The following is a 6,485-nucleotide window of genomic DNA, read 5'->3' as shown; positions in this document are numbered from 1 at the left end:
TTCGCTACGAGATTAACGAGTTATAAACGAAGTCAATAATGACGTACAGATTTCTTAGATTTATAGTAAATGGGGATACGAAGTGCAACTTTTACAAAGGTTCATTTGTAGATAAAAGCCATGACAGTCTTCGATTAATAGGAAAGCTAACTTATGTTTTGCATATTAATCGGTTATACGACCTACACTGGAAAATTGCTAACATGTGCTGAACGCGTAAAAGGTAGGACTAACTGGGGCACCGAACGTACAGAAAGAAGATCAGCTTATTTTTTCATTGTCTTGCATGACTGACGGAAAATGTATCAACTGCTGCAAATTCTTTGTTTGCTTCCCACATATGGTTCCCAAAGGGATCGTGAAGATAAAATTAGATGTATTACAGCTTCCACGAAGCCATATGATCAGTCGTTGATTCTACTCTCCAAAACGTAAATGTAATCTTGATACATGTCTGAATAACATGTATTCGTCTTAGACGAAAACAGTGAAAAACTTGTAGCGAATTTTGTGCAGTCTGGATTACTTAAACAGTATGTCAGCAAGAAACGTCACGAAGAGGGAAACAGATTCTACTACCGTCTGCCACGAATTCTACTCAGACCTGCAAGGTCATGATATGGTTTTAAGAGGAGGAATACACTTTATTTCCTCTCAGCTTCAGAAAATGTCTCGTCTCGTTAGTCATGCGAGTATTAAGGGCTGCTGAATAATATGCGTTTCCCCAGAAGGAGGCGTTTTTGCTTCGTTCCTACCCTCCCAAAGAATATTTATTGCGTTGACGATGCAAAGAGCGGTCGTTTGGCAAGAGGTATGAAAGACGTTGTCAAGACTGTGGGCTCAGCACATGCCCGCTGCAGATATTGGCCGTGTTCCATGCCGACCCTCCATTCCCTCCAGCCGCTATGGCCAGCGGTCAGCACGGCCAGACTTGACGGTCCACACACAAGCACACATTTTCTGCTGGTGAACATTCTACAGCTGTTGCAATTATCAGCTAGTTTCGCTAAAAGTACTGAATTCAGCTCATTCCCACTTCACTATCAACAGCATTCTCCACCTTTGTTTTCCTTAATATAAGAACCGGAATTTAGATCAAAACACGTAGTACACTGTAGCAACATTAACTCCCTTAACTTTCCGCTAATTTAAGGTTCACAGAATACCATCCACAATATACATAACAGTTCGTAGAAACTCTTGCAATCGAACAACTATTCGCATGCAGAATTATTAACAGTCCATTTACACCTGTAAAAAATGTGCCGAAATTAAATAACGTTCTATTAGGGAAATAGCAACTGCTAGTTGTTATCACGTCAATTTCCTGGGAAGCATCGCTAAAAAGTCAAGCAAATACGAGGTGAATCATGACAACAGTTCTAGATAAAACCCTTATCCTGGAAAATTTATTTAAAAACATCAGATGTTTCCGTGCACTGCAACGTCTTAACAAAACGTAAAACTCAGGCACGTCCGCGGAAACCACACACATCCTTGGATCTAAAATGTTAAACGTAATAGTTACAAAGCTAATAGTTACAAAGCTGAGAGAAAATCGTATGGAGAATACCAATGAATACTAAGTAAAGAAACAAAGTAAAGGAAGATTTTGCGATTCACACACAAATAACATACCATACACCAACTGTATTGGAAAAAAAACTGAAAGTACAAAAGTCGGTAAGTACCATAAATTAGATCATTGTGCAACTTGAAGTGCTTAATTGCCAGCGATATGCTAAACAGAATACCAATGATTACAGGCTAAACCAACAAAGTGGAGAAAAACTTAGCCATTTACACTCGAATAACGTATCAGACACCCACCAGCATGGAAGGAAACTGAAAATAGTTCCAATAGTCAGTAAGTATCATAAAATGGATTATTGTGCGATTTGTAGTGCTTAACTTCCAGTGATACGCTAAACAGAAAAGACGTAAGTGATTCCAAATTTTAACAAAATTTATAACTTGTGCTTGAAGAATCTCGCAGCTTTTCTCTGTTACTATAAAAGTTTTTGGTTACTCGTTCCGCAATGTAGCAGATTCAGCGCTAAAGCGAGACTCGACTACCGAGGTCGACAATCCGAAGAAGCCAATAGGATGACATACTATCAGTAACAAAAACAATTTATGGCAAAAAATAAAACATTTGAAATATCAACACTACAACACGCTGCCTGTAAACTCAGAATATAAAGACATATTTATGTAACATGTGAGGAGGTAGTGGCTATAAAAATCTATAATCTTCTCTGTATAGTTTACATACAGAGTGAATCAGCTAAACTGCTCATTTCAAATATTTCACTCAGTTAAGTTGTAAGAATGTTCTGACTAAACGCCATGGCGTTATAATTATTGTTGTTTTTGCGTAAAGTACGTGGCTAAAATATGGAAGTCGCTTCTGAAGCTGAAGGTAAAGTCGTATCTACTTCCAATCTAGACTGAGTAGGTTTTAAATAATGAATATATGCCACACCGAGATGCAGTAGAGCCTACGGACACAGATTATCATATGTTCAGTGGTATATTTATCTATACGACAGATATTCACTCTATTATTATTGTCTGCAGCGTCCAAGATTGATTCATAAAACAATTTCTAGTAGTTGTTACTGGTAGTAACATATTAACAGCAACTTAAAGAAAGATTAAGAACAGACGAGTGTAATTATGTTCAGTACATGCACTATCTGAGAGGGAAATGAGACATGAAAGTATTAAAACATGCATGACTGTTCGTTTATTTTTCAGTATCACTTTAGTTTTCGACGACGTGACGGAACAGAAATTTAAGATGACCTAAGAAAACTGTCAGTGTATTTTTGGACACTATCTTCTTCTTCCTTCTATAGCATTTATCCTCCAATGTACCGGGTACAATTTTTTGCAATTCGGCAAATTGATATTTTGTTACCGAACTTTATTGTCAGATACCCTTCCTGACATAGTCGTATACAAAATTTTTCTCTATGAGCGAACTTTATTTAATCCAGTTTCGGCAGACTGTTATCATCAGATCAATAACAAAGAATCAGTAGAATGTACTACATCAGATAGTACACAGGCGTATTCAGTATAAGCGCATACTAGAGTATCTAGGGTCGTCCAGGGTAGAGCAGAAAAAAGGTCCATCACTGAGCACAGTGCGACGGCATACATCAGCAGTCCATGGCACCACTCTAAACTCAGCCGTTTGTGTTGGGTGTTAACGGCAGCCTCCGCATGGGACAATAATTCCCTAGTCCGGCTGCTGATAGCCTCCACCAATGGTGTGTTATGACACAGAATGTTGCGAGGGCTTGTTATTCGCTCTCGGATGGCAGGTGCCGACGTGAAGAGGTTACAATGTTTGTGATCCTCCCTTGTGGTAATCAGACGTAGCCGACCTTAACAACGAGTGCGACTGTCTTCAAGTTCCCATGTAGTCCAACATTAGACCACTGTCATTTCCAGTTGCCACACAAACCTGAATACTGCTCGATTTGACCAGTCGGCCAAATGAAGACCCTTAACGAGGCCACTTTCAAGCACTATCAGTTCCTGATAATGCTGTCTCATACGCGTGTGTGACACTTCTACATCTACATCTACATTTATAATCCGCAAACCACCCAACGGTGTGTGGCGGAGGGCACTTTACGTGCCACTGTCATTACCTCCCTTTCCTGTTCCAGTCGCGTATGGTTCGCGGGAAGAATGACTGCCGAAAAGCCTCCGTGCGCGCTCGAATCTCTCTACTTTTACATTCCATGTGCTTCACAGTGATCACTCACCATCTGACACTGTTTACCCCCCTAATACATCCTACCACACCTGGTAACAACACTAAACACACACAATATATGTAAGCTGGTAGCTGTTCTACCTGTCACACAGAATTACAATGAATGGTTCAAATGGCTCTAAGCACTATGGGACTTAACTTCTGAGGTCATCAGTCCCCTAGAACTTAGAACTACTTAAACCTAACTAACCTAAGGACATCACACACATCCATGCCCAAGGCAGGATTCGAACCTGCGACCGTAGCGGTCACGCGGCTCCAGACTGTAGCGCCTAGGACCGCTCGGTCACCCCGGCCGGCCAGAACTGCAACTTCAATCATTTTAATAAGTGCCAATGGTGTATATGTGTACAAAGTTACGTTGACAGCCAATCATGTATTCTGCGCGCTTCACTTTCTTATCAGGGTTGGTGCATAAGCTCTTACCGTTTCTCCATTACTTTAATAAACGCAACAGATACACATAACAGAGACTTTAATCATCAACAATATATTGTTCTTCACTTTTCACAACGGGTTGCCATTGCTGGGGAAATTTTTCGATTCCGTGGCTGTAGAAATCACGTGGTTTTGAGACGAAGAACTCGCCGATCCGTGTTCGGTGTGCATTATCATCCGGAAAGGAAGTTCCTTGAAGGTTGTTCGATAGAGGGCGGAAAGGTCAAAGTCTGAGGTCGGAAGATCAGGTGAATAAGATGGGTGTGGAGGGACTTCATAAACCAGTTCCTGTGTACTGTTTTTTGTCAGTCTAGCAGAATGCCGGCGGGCGTTATCGTGGAGTAACATCACTTCACGTAGTCGTCCTGGTCTTTGTTCTTGGACTGCGTGTGCAAGATGTATCAGTTGTTGACAATAAATCTCAGCAGTGATGGTTACACTTTGAGGAAGCAATTCGTAATACACCACACCGACACTTTTCCACCATATGCGTAACATTATGTTTTGTGAATGAGCGCAGGCCTGCCCTGTTTGGGCTCAACCATTCCTTTCTTTTCCTTATGTTGGCACAAATGCACCCTTCCTCGTCACCATAATGATAGAGGATAGTAATGGTCGGTGTTGTTCACGAGCCAATTGATAACGAGCAAGCAGAGATGCACATATGGCAACCCGCTGATTTTTGTGTTTTTGGCTTAGAGCGTGCGGTACCCATACACCCGATTTTTGAACCTACCCCCCTGAATGCAAATGTTGCCGGTAGGTGGAATGTCACATTTTCCAGTTTTCGAGTACACTGTCGTGGATCATTGTGAATTAATGAGTTAAAAACCAGTTTCATCGAACCCATAAGGTCTTCCTGAACGTGGAGTCATTAATGTCAAAACGATGCTCCTTTCTTGTGTGCTCTGTCCAATTGCACTACTTCCATACATGGCCGGCCGTTGTGGCCGAGCGGTTCTAGCCGCTTCAGTCCGCAACCGCGCTGCTGCTACGGTCGCAAGTTCGAATCCTGCCTCGGGCATGGATGTGTGCGCTGTCCTTAGGTTATTTAGGTTTAAGTAGTTCTAAGTCTAGGGAACTGATGACCTCAGATGTTAAGTCCCATAGTGTTCAGAGCCATGTGAACCATTTGAACCTCAATACATGGCGCAAACGTTCCGGCTGCCTCTGCCGCTGTCACCCCTCTATTAGACACAAACAGAAGTATATGTTGGAAACAATGTTTCGATTTTTCCACTTGGCACTATTTTCTAGCGTCCACAGATCCACTCAGTATCTCCAGATGACAAAATGATAATATGTTAACTCAAATAGAACAGTGAACTACAAATAAAAAATAAGAATCGACAAATAAACCTACAGTAACCCAAATATCAACATGCAAAACATAAACACTACAAACTTATGCATCAACCTTACATGCTGAACATTTACGTGTTATTTCTGTCAACACAACTAATCATTTCTATTCAAGAATTCGTCTATAGTACAGAAGGAGCTGACATGGTAAACATATCTAATCTACATCTGGAAACACTTTTACAGTCTGTCAGACAGTTTATTTCCATGAGCTGACTGCAGGCCATTTCATAGCTTCATATTCCACCCCTTTCTGTACCATAGTTGCAGATCATTAATCCTTCTGGTGTTGTACTTGTGAATATCTCTGTTGCTCTAAAGTGGACGAGTTTGTGTGAGATTGTGATTAATATTTGTAACTGCTTAAAGAGATTACTGCAAATCATATATATATATATATATATATATATATATGTGTGTGTGTGTGTGTGTGTGTGTGTGTGCAATGGATACTTTTTGCCTAAGCGATGAGTTACCCCAGAATCTTATACTGTAAGACATCAGTGAATTGAAAAGTTAGCTTATTGACTTTCGTATCCCGGAAGTTGGTACTCGTTCTTACAGCAAAAGTAACTGAACCTAACCATTATGGTAGACCGACTACATGGTTCTTCCACTTTTAAGTTTTCGTCAGTATGCACGACAATGGAATTTTCTACACTATATTAGTACTTCTTGTTGGTGCATTAGTTTCTGAGAACTGATGTTTCTGACTATACAGAACTGAATGAGATGTGTTTTTCGAAAGTTTAAAGCTAGTTCATTTTGGGCAAAACCAGTTGGTAACCTTCATGAAAAATACTTCCTTGTTGATGACTGTTTGCTCGGTTTCACACAAGTCCTTAAATAATTTGCAAACAGGACTAATTTCGCCTCGTCATTCAAATAAAAT

Source organism: Schistocerca americana, chromosome X, assembly GCF_021461395.2.
Source record: "Schistocerca americana isolate TAMUIC-IGC-003095 chromosome X, iqSchAmer2.1, whole genome shotgun sequence".
In the NCBI taxonomy this organism is placed as follows: Eukaryota; Metazoa; Arthropoda; class Insecta; order Orthoptera; family Acrididae; genus Schistocerca; species Schistocerca americana.
Note: the sequence above shows the minus strand (reverse complement) of the source record.